Source organism: Nelumbo lutea, chromosome 2 (assembly GCF_056320005.1).
Source record: "Nelumbo lutea isolate HS-2025 chromosome 2, American lotus-T2T, whole genome shotgun sequence".
Classification (NCBI taxonomy): Eukaryota; Viridiplantae; Streptophyta; class Magnoliopsida; order Proteales; family Nelumbonaceae; genus Nelumbo; species Nelumbo lutea.
Window position 1 is genome coordinate 21113713 of NC_142685.1, and position 21455 is coordinate 21135167.

Consider the following 21455-nt stretch of genomic DNA (forward strand, 5'->3'; position numbering starts at 1 on the left):
GGACGATTGGTAGGGGTCGTATGGCTGATGGACTTTACATGCTGGAGAATAAGGCTGGTCTTCATGTTACAGAGTTTATGAGTCAGTCCTATAAGAAAAAAGTCTATTTATGGCATTGTCGTCTTGGTCATTTGTCTTTTGAGTCTTTGAAAGTTGTATTCCCAGATCTGTTTAAGTCAATGTCTGTCTCTGACTTTTCTTGTCAAACGTGTTAGTTGAGTAAACATTGTAGAACTCATTTTCTTCAAAGACATAGTAAATCTGAATCTCCATTTCACATTGTTCATTCTGATGTGTGGGGCCCTATTACTTTACCATCTGAGAGTGGCTACAAGTATTTCATTACCCTCATTGATGATTATTCTAGATTTACATGGGTATATCCGATGCGAACCAGGGAAGAAGTACCAAAAATCATTCAAGATTTCCAGCGGATGGTCTTCACTCAATTTCAAACTGAAATCCAAATTTTCCAATCAGATAATGCAAAAGAATTTTTTCATAGTGACCTCATGGAATTTTTTGCTTCGCATGGTTCCCTTCACCGTAGCTCTTGTGCCCGCACACCACAACAAAATGGTGTGGCCGAGTGGAAGAACCGACATCTCCTTGAAGTGGCTCGAGGTTTTTTGCTTCATATGAATGTTCCCAAACGGTTTTGGCTTGAAGCTGTTCTTTGTTCCACTTACCTTATAAATCGTATGCCCTCTCGTCGGTTAGAGTACAAAGCCCCACATCAACTTCTCTTTCCTAAGGCTCCCCTTCTTTCTATTCCTCCTCGTGTCTTTGGTTGGCGGTGTTTTGTCCAAAATCTGTCTCCCACCCGTGGGAAATTGGACTCTCGTACTATACCTTGCATATTTCTTGGTTACTCCTTCACTCAAAAGGGCTACCGTGTTTTTGATCCTGTTTCTCGTAAATTCTGTATCTCCATGGATGTTTCTTTCTTTGAAGATGAGCCTTTCTATCCTGTTTCTCCTCAGGGGGAGTGTAGACATGAGGAGAAACTAGTTCAGCTTCCCTCTCCCTGACCCTCCACCTTTTCGTGTTTTTTCTCACCGTTGCAAAGGCCAGCCAAATCCAAGAGCTGTAGAGAATCTGGAAGTTGTACCTCCTATGCCACCAGACTCCTTGACGGAGGACCATACTCACTCAGGTATTTTAGCTCCCAATGATGTCCTTGAACCTATTGAAAATGATTCCTCTACTGCTAATGATCTTGACCGTCCTATTGCTCATAGGAAGGGGGTCAGATTGTGCACCACAAAACATCCCATTTCCAACTTTGTCTCCTATGAGAACATTTCACCCTCATTCCGTGCCTTCCTTACCTCTATTGACAGTGTCCCTATCCTTAAGAATGTGGCAGAAGCTCTTTCAGTTCCTGAATGGACAAATGCCATGAGGGAAGAAGTTAATGCCCTTCATAAAAATGGCACATGGGAACTTGTTGATCTTCCCAAGGGAAAGGTTCCAGTTGGATGTAAATGGGTGTTCACAGTCAAACATAAGGCGGATGGAACAGTGGAAAGGTATAAAGCTCGCTTAGTGGCAAAGGGATTTACTCAAGTGTATGGAGTTGATTATGCTGAAACTTTTGCCCCCGTTGCCAAGATGAATTCCATTAGAGTCCTTTTCTCTCTTGCAGCCAATCTGAATTGGGTTTTACACCAACTGGACATCAAGAATGCATTCTTGAATGGTGACCTTGAAGAGGAAGTGTACATGATTCAACCTCCTGGGTTTCTAGCCCAAGGCAATGAACAGAAAGTGTGCAAGTTGAAGAAGTCCTTATACGGGCTGAAACAATCACCAAGAGCTTGGTCCAGTAGATTCCATGTGGCAGTTCAGCAGAAAGGATACAGGCCATGTCAGTCAGATCACACACTGTTCGTGAAAAAAGGAGAAGGTAAAATTGCTGCTCTAATTGTTTATGTGGATGACATAATTGTTACTAGTGATTGGGAGGATGAAATTCAGAAATTGAAACTTTTCCTTGCAACTCAGTTTGAAGTGAAGGATCTAGGACCTGCCAGATACTTCCTTGGAATTGAAGTTGCCCGATCAAAGAAGGGTATCTTCATTTCTCAAAGGAAATACGTCTTAGATTTACTTCAAGACACTGGAAAGATGGGGGTGAAGCCAGTTGACTCTCCCATCGACCCCAACCATAAATTAGCTGACAACTGTGGTGAATCACTCAAGGATGTGAAACAGTTTCAGAGACTTGTAGGGAGATTGTTATACCTTTCTATGACTCGCCCAGACATTGCATATGTTGTTGGTGTCCTCGGTCAATTCATGCATGCTCCTAGGTCTTCTCATCTTGAAGCAGCAGAGAGAATCCTCCGATATTTGAAGAAGTATCCGGGTATTGGTTTGTTGTTTCAAAAGCATGGACATTTGAAAGTTGAAGTTTATACAGATGCAGATTGGGCTGGATCCCAAAGTGACAGAAAGTCTACTAGTGGCTACTGCACCTTCATAGGAGGGAACCTTGTTACATGGAGAAGTAAAAAGTAAAATGTGGTAGCTAGATCCAGTGCTGAAGCTGAATATCGTGCTATGGCCCACGGGGTTGCTGAAGGCATGTGGATAAAGAATTTGTTGGGGGAGTTGGGTTTTCCAGTGACCAAACCTATAACTCTATTTTGCGATAACAAAGCAGCTATAAGCATTGCTGCCAATCCGGTGCTACATGATAGAACAAAACACATCGAAGTTGACAAGCATTTTATCAGAGAGAAAGTTATCACAAGCGAAGTGTGTACCCCCTATGTCACTTCTGAGAACCAGCTTGCAGACATCTTTACAAAGGGTTTAAACCTGTCCAGACATCATGATCTTTGTGACAAGTTGGGCATGATTGATATCTATGCTCCAACTTGAGTGGGAGTGTTGTCAGTTGTTTATGTTTATGTATTCAGGTTTAGTACCATAAGGGTACTGATGTAATTTCCTCTTGGATTACCGTTCGATTGTACTAGTATAAATAATAATAGATCATTCTTTCGCCCCCTAAGTTCAATAGGGGCTTTCAGTCCTCTCGGCTCTCCTCTCCTCTCTCCCTCTCTTCTCTCCTCTTGTCTATCACTTGCTCTTGCTCAACAATTATAATTCTTAATTTTTTAAATATAAAATAAAAAATATATTTTATATAATTTTTTATTTTTATAAAATATTTTTCCTCAAATCGAGCTCGAGTCAAGCCCAGCTCAAGCTTATGAGTTTTTGAATCGAGCTCAATATTCTAGCTCAAACCGAGCTCGAGCCTTATACAACCTTGGCAAGCCGAGCTCGAGTCTCATACTATTCAGCTTGGCTCGGCTCGAATCCACCCCTACCCCTGTCTAACCATTATCAACACTCCCCCTCAAGCTGAGCATATATGTCAATCATGCCCAGCTTGGCAAGGTCTTAGAAAACTTTGGATGGTGAACACCTTTAGTGAGGCAACCAACTAGTTGGTCTTCTGACCTTACAATAGGAAGGCAAATCTCTCCGCTAGAAATTCTTTCTTGATTGTCACAATATAGTCTCATTGGAACATTTGCTTGGATGCCCATCTCAGTCAATAAGGTCTTTAACCAGAGTAGTTCAGAGTTCAGACACTCCATGAGCCATTGCCCTGTACTCTGCCTTAGCACTAGAACGAGCAACCACAGATTGTTTCTTATTTCTCTAGGAAACCACATTACCTCCAACTGAGGCACAATAACCGGATGTAGATCTTTTATCATCAATGGGCCCTGCCCAATCAGCATCTATATACGCCTCAATCTTTAGATGGCCATGGTTGGAATACAACATCCCTTTGCCAGGGCGTCCTTTCAGGTAGAATAAATTTCTGTTAACTACTTGCATATGAGATGTCCTAGGTTCATGCATATATTGGCTAATCACTCCAACAAAATAGGAAATGTCAGGTCTAGTCAAACAAAGATACAGAAGGCGCCCCACCAATCTCTGATATACCCCCCCGTCTGGAGGAACTTCTCCTTCAGTAGAGTTCAACTTGTGGTTGGGATCAATTGGAGTTTCTATAGGCTTACACCCTAATTTCCCAACCTCATGAAGCAAATCAAGTACATATTTCCTTTGTAACAGAAAAATCCCCTTCTTGGATCTTGCAACTTCAATGCTAAGAAAGCATTAGAGATCACCAAGGTCCTTAATCTTAAATTTAGTAGCAAGGAATGACTTTAACTGAAAGATACCTATGATATCATCACCTGTCACAACAATGTCATCAACATATACTATCAACATATACTATCAACATTATTACTCTACCATCAACTCTTCTAATAAATAAGGTGTGGTCAGCCTGAGATTGAGAAAAACCAATCTTTAAGATGACATTCCTAAACCTGTCAAGTCATGCTCTTGGAGATTGTTTTAGCCCATACAAAGACTTTTTCAAGCGGCACACGTTTCCATCACTGTTAGGAAAACTTACCCCAGGTGGTAAGTCCATATACACATCCTCTCGTAAGTCCCCATTAAAGAAGGTGTTCTTTACATCCATTTGATATAAAGGCCACAAGTAGTGGGTAGCAAGAGACATGATCACACAAATAGAGTTCATTTTAGCAACTATAGCAAAGGTTTCCAGATAACCAATGCCATAAGTCTGAGTGTATCCTTTGGCTACAAGCCGAGCTTTGTATCTTTCAATTGAGCCATCTGCCTTGTGTTTAACAGTATAAACCCACTTACACCCAACAGAAATCTTATCTTTGGGGCAAGGAACAACCTCCCAAGTCTAGTTCTTTATTAGGGCCTCCATTTCTTGGTTCATAGCTTCCTTCCAATGGGGGTACTGCATTGCCTCTGTAACATTGCGAGGGATGGAAACAGAAGAGATAGCAGAAATATAGGCACAATAGGAAGGTGAAAGAGAATCATAAGACACATAGTTAGTGATAGGATACTTGCTACATGTCCTCTTCCCTTTCCGAATGGAAATAAGAAGATCAATGTTATAATCAATAATATGATTGTTAGGAGGTTCAAGATTACCCGAGTCTGGGGAATCAAATTGTGATGGGCATTCTGCTTTAGGAACCACCCTCTTACTGCGCCTGATGAAAAATTGCTGCCAGGACCGAGGTCGATACACAAGAGGAGGAGGAGGAGGAGGAAAAGGAATAGAGGTAGGAACAGGAAGGCGGAAGGAATTTCGGTCTTCACTTGCATTCTCCCCCTGAAGAGATGGACGGGATGACTGGAAAAAAGGAAGAGGATTCCAAAAAGGTAATATCCTTAGAGACATATCTCTTGCTAGAGAAAGCATCAAAGCATCTATAGCCTTTCTGGATTGGAAAGTAACCAAGAAATACACACTTAATTGATTTAGGATCAAACTTGTGCTGGGAAGGACTTATATCATTAACAAAACAAACACATCCAAAGAACTTAAGGGGTAGATTAAAAGGAGGTTCATCAGGGAAGAGTAGTTGGTGAGGAGAATGAAGGTTAAGGACCCTTGATGGGAGTCCGTTAATGAGATATACAACTGTCTCAATAGCATCACCCCAAAAACGAGTTGGAACATGAGTTTGGAACAATAAGCCTCAGGCAATTTCAACCACATGCCTGTTTTTTCTTTCAGCCACCCCATTTTGTTGTGGAGTATAACTACATGAACTTTGGTGAATAGCGCCCCTATCTTCAAGAAATCTATGCAAGTGATGTTCGAAGTATTCCTTGGCATTGTCAGATCTTATTATCTTAACTCTTTTCTCAAATTGTGTCTCGACCATATTCATGAAGTTTTGAATAACCATAGGAACTTCATCTCTACTTTTCATCAAATAAAGCCATGTATATCGATTGTAGTCATCAATGAAGAGAATGAAATATTTGTACCCCCCCATACAGGAGACAATATATGGGCCCCAAACATCAGTATGGATCAAGTGGAAAGCAACATTACTTCTTTTACTGCTTGCAAAATGTTTTTCTACATTGTTTGGATAAATGGAAAACTTCACATTCAAAATTTAATTTGGACACGGAACCAAACAAGTTTGGAAACAAAAACTTGACAAAATCGACAGACATATGACCAAGGAAAAAATGCCATAATTTCAAGACTCATTTTCTCATTGAAACAAGACTCAATCTGGCTTGGCAATCCATGCTCTGAAGGTCCCATCCAGGAGGTAGACTCCATCCACTTCATGCCCACTTCCAATCGTCTTCCCCGTGCTCAGGTCCTAAAAAACACAATGGTTGGAAAAAAAGGTCACTAAGCAATTATTATATTTTGTTAGAGAACTAACAGATAATAATTTTTTTTGTAGCTAGGACACATGTAGAACATAGTCAAGAGAAAGGTTATTAGTGATTCTGACTTCACCTTGACCCAAGATTGGGGTCTGAGATCCATCAGCAACAATAATCTTGCCCTTCCCTGGGGTTAACTTATATGAGGTAAAAAATGTTAAGGCATACCAGTCATATGGACATTGGCCCTAGAGTCTACAATCCATGGGTTAAAGGAGGTGGAACGAGAAAGTGTAATACCTATCTTGGATTATGAACTAGATAGATTACTAAGTCCAAAACCAGGTGAGGAGGATGTACCACCCTTCTCTAGCTGCAACAATATATTCCTGAGTTTGTCCATCACATCAGAGGAGTCAAGCACATCCGAGGACTGAGCATCATTACCAACTGTAGCCAAGTGAGTATTGCCCTTCTTCCCGGTTTTGTACTTTTCTAGTTTTAGATGAGGATTGAGCTTCCAACACCTTTCTTTAGTGTGTCTTGGCTTCTTGTAGTACTCACAAATAACATTCTCAACTTTCTCTGCAATGGGATGTTTGCTAGTATTTTGCTTGAGTCAAGATGACATAAAGGTAGAATGATCACTCACAAAGGATTGCATCATGGCAGTTCTTCGACTTTCTTCCCCTTGTACAAGAGAGTAACCAGTAGCAAGAGAGACAATGCCTGCACTAAGAATGTGTTGCTTGGTGAAATCAAACTCTGGGTTTAAGCCTGCCAAAAAATCAAAGACTCTATTCTCCTCTATGTACTTTTGATATTGTTCACCATGTTCAGGGTCCTTCCAAACTAGAGCTTTCAAGTGATCCATTTCTTCCTAGATAGACTATAGAGAAGAGAAATAAATAGCAACAGATCTCTCCCCTTGACGTATACTGCAAGCTTTCCTTTGAAGCTGATTGCCATTTAGCTAATAAGCCCGTGGATATTGAGGTTCCGCAAGCAGTACTTCCTGATACTGTATTTGAAGCAGTTGTTAGAATCCCTTATGATATGCAACTGAAACAAGTTCTTGCTAATGGTAAAAAAGGGGCTTTGAATGTAGGGGCTGTTCTTATTTTACCTGAGGGATTCGAATTAGCTCCCCCCGATCGTATTTCTCCCGAGATGAAAGAAAAGATAGGCAATCTTTCTTTTCAGAGTTATCGCCCCACTAAAAAAAATATTCTTGTAATAGGTCCGGTTCCTGGTCAGAAATATAGTGAAATTACCTTTCCTATTCTTTCCCCAGACCCCGCTACTAAGAAAGATGTTCACTTCTTAAAATATCCTATATACGTAGGCGGGAACAGGGGAAGGGGTCAAATTTATCCTGATGGGAGCAAGAGTAACAATACAGTCCACTCTAATAGTATTGTTAACTTGGGAATAAGTAGCAACTACCCTATCCCATATATCCTTGGCAGATGGAAGAAATAATTTTGGGCAATATGAGGTTGCATTGAGCAAATCAGCCATGAAATAACAAGGGAGTTGTCATGTTCCCACCTTGCAAATTTCGAGTCTTCAGTACTCGGCTTCACTTCCCTTCCTGTGATGAATCCCAGTTTAGCCCCCCCACCCCCCAGTAATGGTAAGTTTAGCAGATTGAGACCACTCTATCGGGAGCACGCCGGGAACCATCTAAAAATCCTTAGATGATTCCATATTCTAACAAGACACCTTTTTACCAACCCAAAAGGGCCCCCAACACTTTAACCGATGTTCCAAACCCAAAAACTAGGTTACCACATGGTTAAGAACCAAAGGAAGACCCAAAAAACCAGGTTGGCGGCAAAATAGAGGAGAAAAAACCCTCCCAAAAATCACACAGTGCTCAGAAAATTATGGGACCACTTCCTGTCAATCCCAATTTGAAAAACGACCTCAATGGTCTAGGTTTTATAGCAGAAAAATATCATTAAACCTGTTGTACATGGTTCGGCATCAGATCTGGAATTTCAGCAATTTTTTCCTTGAAAAATCCACCAAAAATCATAGAAGCTTCATATGATGACAAGAGTCGTACCAAAATTTTTCTAAAATCAGGGTGAATCAAACTGCACTGGTTTCATAGACTTCCGCCGGCACCTGTACTGGCTGTTGACATCACCCAACGACAGTCTGGCATCAGCAGTTTGCCTCTGGGTAGGAGATCAGCAGAGAACAACTCCCAGATGCTTCTACCCGCTCTGATACCAAGTTGCAAAAACTAGGGTTTCAAGAGAGAGGAAGAAGAAGAAGAAGAAGAAGAAGAAGAAGAAGAAGAAGAAGAAAGAGCAAGTGTCGAGAGGTCTATGTTATTCACTGTTCACACCCTCAAAAGATTACTTTATAATTTGAGAAAATAATAATTACAAGAAAGACCCTATCTGGGTGCCCAAATACTGAGAGAGTATAAGAAAGGAGGAAAAGACCAAAAACAACCCTGTCTAACTGTTCTCAACAGAGACAAAAACACTTTCAAGGAGTAGAGTGAACAGGGGAGAACTAGATTAGGGTTTGCCACGACATGGGCTGAAAATGTAAAGGGCTGTAGATAGCTATCAGCTTTTGTTATATTTTTTTTTTCCTGCTTCATTGTGTCATTAGAATGTAAGACTGCAGCTCTGTTCATTCTTCTACTTCTCTCTTCATTTCAACATCATGAAATGTTGGGGTATTTTATTTTGATCTTTAACAAAATTCTGGTTGTTAATGTTAAAAATACAATTGCAAATCACAGGATTTAGTGGAAAACTTTTGTCTATGCGCTAATCTCCAAATACTGATAAAAAAATGTGCTAATCTCCAAATAACCTCTTCTATTTGGTCCCAGAAAAAGACATCCTTCAGCCTATTGAAAAGTATAGGTACTCAATCTCTTTGCTCAGCATAGGTCTCCTGACAACAAACTATAAACAACCACTCCATTCTGAAACTGGAAAAAAACCATTACTCTCAAGTCTTACCAACCTAGGTAAAGACACGAAAAAGGTCTTGGAGGAAGATCATACAAGGCACCTGCCATTTTATTCTTCCAGAATTGTACTCTATCTCCTCTGCCCTTTGAAGCTGGTATTCACCACAAAATCGTTTTACTTCTCCATCATAATACCTTTCTATAAGCTGACCCCATAAGAAGGGGAAAAAAAGCATATCCCTAGAAGCAGGGCCAGATCCAGAATCATTCCTTATTTATAATCATAAGTAACAACAATAATAACAACAACAATAACAATTCTCAGTGCCCCGTTGTATCCTAACTCCTGAGGTGGGGTAGGAACCTCTCTCTCCTATTCCCTTTTATTGCAGGCTACTATAGGAAGGATTGAGAGGATTATTATTGGGAGGGCCTCCTACTATTAAGAGATTTCACCACTTGAATACGGATTAGTCTTGTTATCTTCCGTCTTTCTTTTTGTACAAACTTTACATACTTATAAATGTTCTGTTGAGTGACCCTGTCCATCCCTTTAATACTAAATTTATACCATTACTTATCAGGATAGTTGGTATCTCTTACCACTCCCAACCAATTTCTATATGGGGTGTTTTCAGAATTTAGTAGAAGAGTCAGGGTGCCACCTTCACTCCACTTCTGCCTAGAAGGTCAACCATTGGTATAGAGACCAATCAGACCATACTAGCAACAAGGGATTCTGGCCAAAGCACTCTTAACCTGAAAGTTTATTAACCGTGATCTCATTCACTGAATCACAGGTTGCCTTTTGGTACTTCTTATTCCCCATTGGAAGCCCAGAAACATATGAACACTTAAGCAGGAAATAGCAGGGATCCCTTTCTTCACCCTTAATCCTGAGAGAAGTCCAAGTACTCTGCTTATGGATCATAAGATCAAGACCTCAACTATCCAACTAGGGCAATATTCCTGCCTCAATCTGTATGCAAATCCAAACTGTGCCACAAAAATATGGTGTGCAACAACATTTCAAACTGGCAGAGAATAAGGGATCACCTAGCTATATCAAGTCATTTATAGTGTATATGTTTATAATATTCTGTTTCCTAATGCATTATGGGTTCATCATTTTTGTTCTTCCTTTTTCTTTTTCTTATTCTTATTTTTGGCTTCCTATGGCTACACAATGGGGGGTAGCCAATCCCCCAAACCCATAGTGCCCCAAACCCTGGTGAAAGAAGGATTCAATCCCAAGTCTCTGCTCCAACCAGCCAGAGAGACCTTACCAGCTAAGCCAGTTGGCACCTTCCATCAGGTTGCATTCTTTGAATGTGTTAATTTGTAATTCATTATCAATTTTTATACTGCAAATTACATGTCTTCAAGACTTCAACATAAATTTCAATCTTCATAATATGTTTGCTTTGTAGGTACCATCCTATATATCTCGATCTGTAGCTGGCAGTTATGACAATGAGGCTGTGGCCATATTTGCTTTAATCTTCACCTTCTATCTTTATGTTAAGGTAGGATGTTGATTGTAAATGTTACGAATTCATTCTTATGTTTTTGTATTATAACATATTTACCCAAAAAAAAAAAGTATTATAACATAGAAACATTCTAGCTTCTAACAGAAAGTCTGGATAGCTTTCTATATCTTTTTTCAATTGATTCTTCATGCGTTTTGTACTGGAGAAATAAGAGATGTAATGTTGTTATTTTGTCTTCAACTATTATTTGACAAGTATAGTAATTTTATGCAGACACTAAACACAGGATCCCTCTTCTACGCAACTTTAAATTCTTTAGCATACTTTTACATGGTGAGATGGTGTATGCTGAGATTGCCATTGTTCTTCTTTTCTCCTCTTACAATATTCATATTTGTTTGTAAATTCTTCAGGTCTGCTCTTGGGGTGGTTATACCTTTATTATTAACCTTATTCCAATGCACGTTCTTCTGTGCATTGTAACAGGTTGTTATTCTTCTAGGCTGTATATTGCCTATGCTCCTCTTGTAAGTATTTATGGCATTCTACAATGTTGCGTAGCAGCAAATTTGTATATTTACTTTTTGCCAAAACGCTTAAAAACTGCACATGACATGTTTACATGCATTGTTAAAATTTCCTGTATTTTGCCATTAGGATAATTTCAATTGCTTTTTTAACCCTTTTGGCAACAAAATTTGCTTTATCTTTCATAAGATTTATCTTTCTGGCTGCAGGTTGTCCTGGGTACATTGTTAGCCTCCCTGGTCCTGTTGTTGGTTTTAATGCAGTGATGACATCAGAACATTTTGCATCTTTTTTGGTGAGTTATTCATTTATAAATAATTTTGATATTTGAATCGGTTCATGTTCCTGTACTTTCTAACCAAGGTAGTTTCTCTAAGAATTGTTGGGAAGTTCTCAAAATTCTGTCATTCTTAATTCTCTTGGTATCAGACATGCCACAAAGTTATGGCTTTCTAGCCAATTATTCCAAAATATTTAATATCACAAATTTATTTATTTATTTATTTTGCACTCCTAAATGTTTTATAGTTTTAGATATTTTTATAATAATAAATATGTGGGGGATCTAAGAAAAAATAGCAGAAAAGGAACATTAATTTAGAATACACACACAAAGTTATTACCTTATTGTTATTCTCAGGTGGTTCTTGGTTGGGATATTGGACTCTTTATAGGAGGGGAAAGACCACTGCCTTGGATAAATAGCTTATCTAATAACTCAAATGGATCCCAAAATTGGCTAGTGCATTGGCTGATAGTTTAGCAAGAGGAGAGATGGGGAATGCTTATTCATTTTTGGGACCATATAATCTGGGTTAATGCACTATGTTTTTTGTGATGTGTTTTTTCTTTATAATAAAAGCAGTCACTGTGTTTCCCCTCTTCTGCTAGTTTTGAGTAGGGATGTATCTCTTTTCTTCATTTTTCAATAACATTTTCCTTATAGTGTTGCCAATCAACCAGAAAAACCTAAGATCCATAGATACAGAATGAAGGGAACAACCATAATCTATGCTGATACCATGCTTGTATATTTTAACTTTTTAAGGCATCTATAGACCATTTATATTTTTAGAAGTATTCATGATGTGATGTTGATAGGCCCCAATTAATGCCAGGAAGAGGAAAGGTCAACAATAAGCTAAGGGGGGGAAATAATCGAACAATCAATCACATGAGGGCAATTATAGCTGGAGGGAATAAGGAGAGTCTTGGGGCATTTATAGCTATGTCAGTTATGAATAAGAAGAGTTTTTGGGCATTTATAACTAGGCCAGCTGGGCATTTATAGAGGGAGTCAATTATGCTATCAGTAGAGTATAAGAAGGGGCTTTGGGGGATGGGGGTGGGATGTTTTTCTTGGAGTGAAGAATATTGAGAGTGTTTGGGAGAGCCGGTGGTCTCTCAAAGTACCGACCAACTGTTACTGTTTTCTGCTGAATGAATATTAGTTTCTTTTGTTGATATTCAAGTGTGTGAACGCTGCTGTAAGTCTGAACTGCGTGTCAAATTTCTGGGTCATAAGAGCGCGTCTTTCCTCGGCCATAGTGACAGCAAGGAAGTGGCATCGCAGGTGGGGGGTTTCAAAGAACGCTTGACTTCTCTGCATTCTGAATCTCGTGGGGAGATGGATGGCTTACGTGATGAGATAGCAGCTGGACTTTCGAAGATCTCGTCTCTGGAAGGAGTTGTTCAAGACTTGGAAAGACGATTTGATCTGTTGCTTCAGCAACAGACCTTGCCAGCTCCTTTGACTACAACTGACAATGCTCCTCCTGCATCCGTATCAAGTCGTGCGGCTGACAAAAGGAAGAGTGCAGCTGTTCCGACGTCCCCTTCAATGACAGTCCCGGAACGTATTTCTGATTCACTTCCTCGGAAGTTGGAGTTGCCTATTTTTTATGGGGAAAATCCAGACGGCTGGCTGTTTCGCGCAGAGCACTATTTTGAGATTAATGGCTTGCTTCCGGCGGAACGTCTGCGAGCAGCAGTGGTCTGTTTAGAGGGTGATGCATTGGCATGGTATTATTGGGAGGATGGAAACTTGAACGTTTTCGATCAACTCAGGAGGGAAACTTGCAGGAGCAGCTTCTATCATTACGTCAATCCACTACTGTCAAGGAATATCGTCGCCATTTCGAGGTGCTTTCTGCCCCCTTACGTGACCTGCCAGAATCAGTCCCTGAAGCAGCCTTTGTGAATGGGTTGCGCCCAGATATCCAGGCCGAACTCCGACAGATGGAACCCGTTGGGTTGATCAGGAAAATGGTTGCGGCCCAGAAGATTGAGGATAAGAATCAGGCCCTTTGGGCTTATCAATCAGCACCACTTTGCCATACTAGTTGGGAGATCAGCTCAAATAAGTCACTTTGCCCTGATGATTGGGTATCAGTCCAAATAAGAGCAAGTGTTTTGGGCTGATAGAAAACTCCAGTTATTGGGATGAATCCGAGTCCCGATGTAGGGATTATAATGGGCACTTGGCAGCACTGACATCAGCCAAGGAACTAAGTTTTGCTGGAAAACTCTGCACTAATACAGGAAGAGGCGGCTGCGTTGGAGGAAGAGGCTTCAATTCTACAGGTGGTTTTAGTTGGAAGTGGTCTGACAATGCAACACATTGGAATGAGTCCATCTTCCCTGGGGCACCATTTCACTCCAATTGCTCCAATTCATCATGCAAAGGCATTAATCTGATCAATACCTGTACTTTGGTGACTAATGGCTAGCCAACCCTTGTGGGTGAGATACAACAACTCTCATGAGTTCTTCTGTATGCTTGATATAGAGAACACATGCTAGCACCTGCGCCGCCACAAGGAGTATCTTATCATCCTTGCAACTGTTAGTGGGATGATCCTTTGCACAACTCTGGCCGTTGTAATTTTGTTGCTTGCATACAGGAAGAGCAAGAGGAGCAGAAGGTCTCGCAAAGCATCTAATCCATTGAAGGAGCTGATAGAGAGGCACTGTGGAGGAGTTAGAGGTGGATGGGTTAATTTGCTTACAGAGATACCAGGGGGTTATTCTGTTCCACTGATTCCAAAGTACATATGCGATGATGTGTTGATGGATTATGATGCACTCAAGGCTGTCCAAATGAGTTTAGGGACAGCTGCTGTAATTATGATGGACGAGTCAGCTGATATTGTGGATGCGATTGCTAGGCTCTCTTACTTCTACAAGCCTGAAAGTTGGGGGCAGTACACACCATGTAGGGAGGGGACAGGATGGCTGTGGAGGATCATGGAGAGGGCTGAAGGTTGGAAACGCGAAGCTGGAGGAAATAGACATGCTTCAAGAGGTGACAAAGCAGACACATCTGTGCATTGGGCGATGCTGCTGCTTGGCCTGTGCAGGGACATATCAGTACACGGTGTGCGTCCATCCACTATGCCTGGAGCTACTGGTTTGGGAGTTCTTATTCATTGGCTGGGCCTGCCTGATTTTGAAGATTCTTGGGAGCCTTTTGACTTACTTCGAGACCAGTTTCCTCATTTTAACCTTGAGGACAAGGTTAGACTTTGGGCGGCGGGTAATGATAGGCCCCAATTAATGCCAGGAAGAGGAAAGGTCAACAATCAGCTAAGGGGGGAAATAATTGAACAATTAATCACATGAGTGCAATTATAGCTGGAGGGAATAAGGAGAGTCTTGGGGCATTTATAGCTATGTCAGTTATGAATAAGAAGAGTTTTGGGGCATTTATAACTAGGCCAGCTGGGCATTTATAGAGGGAGTCAGTTATGCTATCAGTAGAGTATAAGAAGGGGCTTTGGGGGATGGGGGTGGGATGTTTTTCTTGGAGTGAAGAATATTGAGAGTGTTTGGGAGAGCCGGTGGTCTCTCGAAGTACCGACCAACTATTACTGTTTTCTGCTGAATGAATACTAGTTTCTTTTGTTGATATTCAAGTGTGTGAACGCTGCTGTAAGTCTGTGAACTGCATGTCAAATTTCTGGGTCATATCAGATGTATAGAGTATCCATGCAGTAACCAGTTTCATTACATATACATTTTGTGCAGCACAAGTATGTTAAGCACTTACAATATCTGGGTATTGTAAGTTTGTAACTTGAAATTCTGTTAGATTGCCCATTATTAATAGACAGAGGTCTGGGATTGGTATTTCGAAGTTACCACTTAATTATCCTCAAAAGTAAGGAAAACTCTTATTCACTTGAGAGACAAAAATCCCACATTAAGACAACTGCCAAGAAACTAACCACAGTTAGGAGCTTTAAAGTTCTTTGAAATCTCATTTCTATGACTGCATAAGACTGAATATGAAATCGAAAAATTGACCCAAATAAGAAAGCAAAAAATTTATAAAAGTGTCATTGGCTGGTAAGATACTGGGAGGTTCCTGATTCTTTCAAACCAGTTAGAGAATCTAGAAGCTAGGCAGCTGTTCAACTTCATTCGGTCTCTCTTACAGGGTGCCTGGGGTTGTAGGCCCCAAGGAAGGCAATGAAACACACAAAACAAGTCTCAACTAAACCTGGCTCTCCCCCTCCACATTTGTTATTTCCCTTTTTCTGCATTTGCATTTGGCACTTGGGGTGATTTTAAAGGTTACACTGTTACAGATAAACTGCCATATAGACATGTATAGGGCATAACCTGAGTAGGTTCAACCATTTGATGGCTTAACAGTTGTGTAGACCAGGATGCTATTCCTGTCACTTTTATTTAAGGTTCCAGGGGAAACCATTTTTCCACTATAGCATGTACAAATGAAATGACTTCACATACCAAGTGGCAGAAGCCCCATTGGATTACACCACTAGCACACATTACCATTGTAGTACTGTTTCCAGCTTCAATATCTCATATCTTAATAAATTTTTATTGCTGTTCTTATACGAAAGTTGGACCATATTCTTATGATATGGATCAAGAAGATGAAAGAAATGAATGCAGCTCTAATTGCCAAGTGGTTTTTGAGATTCAGTTCTCATCCTCAGCTTCTTTGAAGACAGATAATTGCAGAAAATTTTGGAGTCAGGAACTTCAACTGGGACCCAGGCATTGTGGGATCCTTATGTTGGTTCAATCTGGAGAGGTTTTGAAAAATTTTATAACAATTTTCTTCAGGGAATTAAGCTGAAAGTGGGGAAGGGAGATGGGTCAAATTCTAGAAAGATGTAAGCAACCCAGTGCATGAGGCTCCCACCAATGCAGGATCTGGAGAGGGATAGATGTACACAGCCTTACCCCTGCACATACAGATAGGCTGGTTCCAAAAATTCTGGAAAGATGTCCAGTGTGAAAAACTGAAAATTGTGCCTTGATGGATAGGTTTCCTTCATTGTATATACTGGCGGAGAACAGAGTAGCAAGAGCCATTGATTCTTATGATATCTTTGAAGGGCTACCCACCTGGAGTCCAACTTTCAGGAGAATTTTGAATGACTGGGAAATAGAGGAGATGGTTTCTCTGTTCAATCTGCTCAACATGTCTCTCCGGAGACCTGATCTAGAGGATTCAAGGAGCTGGAAGTGGGAGAATTCTGGAATATTCTCGGTCAAGTCCCTGTACAGGCAGCTGACTCATAGCAACAACTTTGCTTTCCCTCATAAAAAGGTCTGACTGCCCCACATCCCTTCTAAGGTGGCTTTCTTATTGTGGGTAGCAGTGCTGGAAAGGTGCTTAATCAGAGACAATTTGTTAAGAAGAGGCATGGCAGTTCAATCTGATGCTTGTGGGTTCTGCTGAAGTAGCAGAGAAACTTCAGAGCATTTATTCTTGCACTGAACAGAGATGCCCAAGATTTATTCTTGTTTCATTTTTTTTTTTTTTTTTTGCTGAGTATCTCTTGGTACATGCGAGAGAGTTTATCAGAACATTTATTCTCATGGAAAGTGAGGTTTAAATGAGAAGGGTAGAAAACTGTGTAGTAATATTCCAGCTGCAGTGTCTTGGTGTATTTGGAAGGAGAGGAATCAGAGAATATTTCAGAATAGGATCAGCCCACTGCTTAGTGGAGGATCTAATCAGGAAAATTCTGGGCACTATCCATTCTTGGTTGGCTGCAACATCACAATTCAAAGGAATAGCCCATCAAAGTTATTTGGATCCTGACATTTTGTTTTTAAGGCTGGCAGGACAGGAGCTAACTGAATACTCAATTGTAAAGATTTTCCGTACATGGTTATATTTGTACATGATCTTCTTTGAATGAAAACAAAATCAGTATGTTACCTTTTCTTCAAAAAAAAGTTGGACCATATTTTGACTTTATATCATAATTATAAACCTATTATAGATGAGGAGTCGACAGGCACCAGTTAATTGATTATAAAAGTTCTTTTGGAACTTTGAAGCAGCTTCATTTGACTGGAATGACATCTCCATATGTCACAACAAATATCTGAAAACGTCTAAAATGGGATGCAATACCTTTATATGATCAATATAAGAAAATTGAAGTACTTTAATTTGGGTTTCTATTCACATGTTAACTACCCAGAAAAATGGAATTGACTTGGATGAGTGACTTGGCTGAATTTTCATACCATGGTTTGACATGACCTCCAGCGGACACCTTCCAATTGCAAGTACACTAGCTGAATTGCACTCTTGATTAACATTTTTTTTTACATTTATATATCTCATATCTTTATGGTCTTATGGAATTATTACTTCCATGTAAGATTGACCACAATATGGAATTACTTTGACCTGGACTAAAAGCTGAATCTTGTTTAATTTCTACTATGTTCTCCATTGTCCTTGTATAAAATGTTTTCTTTCTGCCAATGCTCTGATGTTTACAGGTTTTCATTATCATACATGTGGTGGCTCTTTTGTATTACATCAAAGGGCTTCTCTCACCAAAAATGTTTAAAGTGGCTGTCACACTTGTTGTGTCCATTGGCATGTAAGGTTTCTTGCGTTTTATTTTCTCTTGTACCTTGTTAAATTTTGAAGGAGAGAGGGATTGTTTATCCAAGAGGTGGTTATTATGTATAATATAAAAAGGACTCAGAAAAACAACTTTTTTCTCTTTTAAAGTTTGGTTGCTTTATTTTATTCAATGATTACTGAAAGAAGGGATGGGGGCAGGGACAATTGGAGGGGGTGTTTTCCCTCATATCAGGGAACCTGATTATCTTGTAAGTCGGGTTTGAATGATAGTAGAATTATTGATGCATTGCTCTACTTAGATCTTTTGATGGTGGAACTTCTTTAAATTAACTTAGTGTAGTTACTCTTGTTTGTTGATTGTTTTAGAATCCGTAGTTGATTTTCAAAAGGGAATTCTGTAATGCATCCAACTCTGCCATTGTAAGCTTGTCTTATACTGCTGGTCCCAAGCCTTGATTAAGGAGGGTTGCGATAGGTTGGCAGCCAGCACTAAAACTTGTCAAACTCTCATGACAATTCTGTAATGCATCCCTCTAAGATGGTGGCTTAATGATGTACACAGTTAATTCTCCATTTATCGTGTCTGCCTGCATGTATGTTTACAAAGCATGAAGAAACATTTGTAAGCCCTGCATATCAATGTGTTTTTTAAAAAATATTAAATATACATAAATCATACAAGTTTACCTGTTTATCTGTATGGTTAAAGTGGCTAGGCATTTTGGATTCCCTTTGTGAGACATTGCCATACACAGTAAACTCGTATACTGTTGTATAATCAGGGTCATGTCCTAAATGATCAGTTAGGATTGTTAGTAGAACCATTTCAGATCTGGCCAATAGAGCTTCAGCTTGGGTCATAAATATATACAGGTCCAGATCAGTGGTTCTGGCATTCTGGATTTGTGGTCCTTGAGCTGATTTATATGGATTCCATGCTATGTTTGCTTCCAAGTGAAACGCCCCAAGGTTCAATCTTGAGGCCCAAGCCTAACGGTATAGGAATGCTTTAAATCATTTGTGTCTGTTAGACAACTATTCAACCATCTCAGCCATCTGATAAAGGATGACTGAGAACAATTCTCTACTACTGGGGAGATCCAGATCATGGGATCCCATTGTTTATTATGCCCTGATCACATGGTCCTTGTATATCCACCAGACTCAAGTTACCTGTCTACTTAGAACTCAAGGATATCGAGGAAAAGCCTTAAAACTCGAGGACACTTATTTTACACAATGAGTTGTTTATATCAATATTATATATTTCATGCATTGATTAGAATAGGGTTCTCATCACAAATCAAGTTAATGACCACTTTTCTGTTTTTTGGATTTGTGCTTCTGATTTGTTTAATTAATTTTTTACCCATTTGGTGCTTTGATTTACACTAAGAGCTTTCTAATAGCCTGAAGGAATTGTAAGAAAGCTTTTGGTACGTTGTAACTTGTAATCCAAATATGATCACTAATGGTCTGAAATTGCCCAGGTTTGCTTCAACCAACATTTCTTATTTTGTTTTGATGTCATTCAATTCCAAAACCAATTTCATTTGGCCAAGCACAGATCATCTCTTCTGTAATTCTTTCTTTGGGTTATATGTAGGGGATGCTATTGAAAAGTAACTATTTTCTTGAATTTTCTTTTCTGTAATAGAGAGATGGTCAGTACCGGATTGATTCTCAGGCCACTTCAACTATGCTAAATTGTCTCATGTACAAGCTCTCATATTACAGGTCTGGCTCGTATCCTGACACAACTTTCTCCTTACAATGTATATGGATGGCTATACTATATTCTTGTTTTTCCCCCTCTAGATTTGTGGAAACAGATGGCAAGGGCTTTGACAGAGTAAGGGGAACTGAAATAGGGAAGAAATATTTCAAACTTAGCCATTTTGAGGAGGTCAGAGCGTCTAAAATTTTTTACTTTAACATATAGGAGTACATAATCCAATATCCATAATTTCTTATTGTTGCAGTGCTATGTCAATGCTAGCTTATTTCAATTTCAGTACCTATTACCTAACTTACTGGTTTTTATGATCTATTCAGGCTTTCACGACACACCATTGGATGGTACGGATATACAAATTAAAAGCACCAAAGAATAGGGTCCGAGGAAAGACAAAGAAATCAAAAGCGGTATTTTCTTATAAATAGTTCGTCTTAATATTCAGTGTCTGTTATTGTCCGACCTTATAAATTTCACATGCCATAATGCCTTTGCTTTTTCCCACTCTGACAGAGTTCAAAGGGAAGCACGGCAACGAGCTCAAAAAGGGCAGGAAGGAGAAAGAAGAATCCTTGGCATTAGGAAACACTTGCATAGGGGAATTGTCTCTGTCAAGTTATTCTGCATACGATCTACATGCATGAACATTGAGGGATTGGGCAAAGGTTGTATCCAGTCCTGTATCATTTGTTTTCTGCGCTTTAATTGCTTTACACCGTTGTGGGAGAAAGATTAGTTTCTGATCCACGAACCAGCTCCAGAGAAGGAATAACGAGGTAAATTAATGACAGTTTTTTACTTGCTGGAAGGTGTAATGTGCAACTAGTAGATCTAACCCATTGATTGAATTCTCTATAATGAAGAAATTGCATGAATATTTACTTGTATCAGCTGTTTTGTGTTTCTCAGAAGTATCATCACATGCCATGATCTGCCCTGTATGGTGAACCGATTAGGGTGGACCCATTAAAACAAAAGAAGGCGAACGCGAAACAAATATATTGTTCTCCCAATTAATGGTGTCTCATCCCGTTGCCACTAGGGACCAGGGTTTGGGGATTATGGGTACGGACAAATTACCCTACCCCGTGTTGTGTAGCCCATGAACATGAATCAATATCTTCTTCATCCGAGGTTCAATAAAGTGTCGACCTCTGCCCATTTATGCAATGGCCATCTACCTCAAGCCCGGGCCCATGTAACAGACCAGCAATTTAGACCCAAGTTACCAATAAGAGGGATTCCAGCGGCAGCGGAGGCCATCACTCTGATTAAAAGAGTGGCTTGGTTTTGACCATATGATGTACCTTTGGGCCAAGTTTTCCTTCTAGGGCCCAACATGTTTCCATAGTGAAAACCATGGAAATAAGCTTAAATGGACCACCCTACTGCTTAACCAGTCCCCAGTTAATGGATTAACCGTCTGCAACTGGAAGGATAGCGCATCTCCTTACGTGAAAAACGAAAATGCAACAAGGTTTAAACTTTAAATATCGATGTGTATGATATACCAAGATATATCGTGTGATTTCAAGGGGCGATACTCTTTTTATTTTTTTCAAGTTTCAACATACAGCTTTAAAGGTATTATTAACCTTAAAATGTGGCCAGGTGTCAAAACTCATAATATTTGGCATATCGGTGGGTTAAAAA

The 21455-nt window shown here is 39.8% G+C and overlaps 1 pseudogene across 1 annotated transcript in view; it reads left to right on the top strand.

Moving 5' to 3' along the window:
* Window positions 1-20682, top strand: part of LOC148869071 (dolichyl-diphosphooligosaccharide--protein glycosyltransferase subunit STT3A-like) — a 30913-nt pseudogene extending 10231 nt beyond the window's left edge. Inside the window, exons 7-15 of the transcript XR_016107257.1 lie at window positions 10606-10701; window positions 10942-11001; window positions 11082-11195; window positions 11406-11491; window positions 17977-18081; window positions 19725-19804; window positions 19886-19973; window positions 20123-20212; window positions 20316-20682. The product of XR_016107257.1 is annotated as a dolichyl-diphosphooligosaccharide--protein glycosyltransferase subunit STT3A-like (transcript). The remainder of the gene's footprint in view (window positions 1-10605; window positions 10702-10941; window positions 11002-11081; window positions 11196-11405; window positions 11492-17976; window positions 18082-19724; window positions 19805-19885; window positions 19974-20122; window positions 20213-20315) is intronic.
* The last annotated feature ends 773 nt before the right edge of the window (window positions 20683-21455 follow it).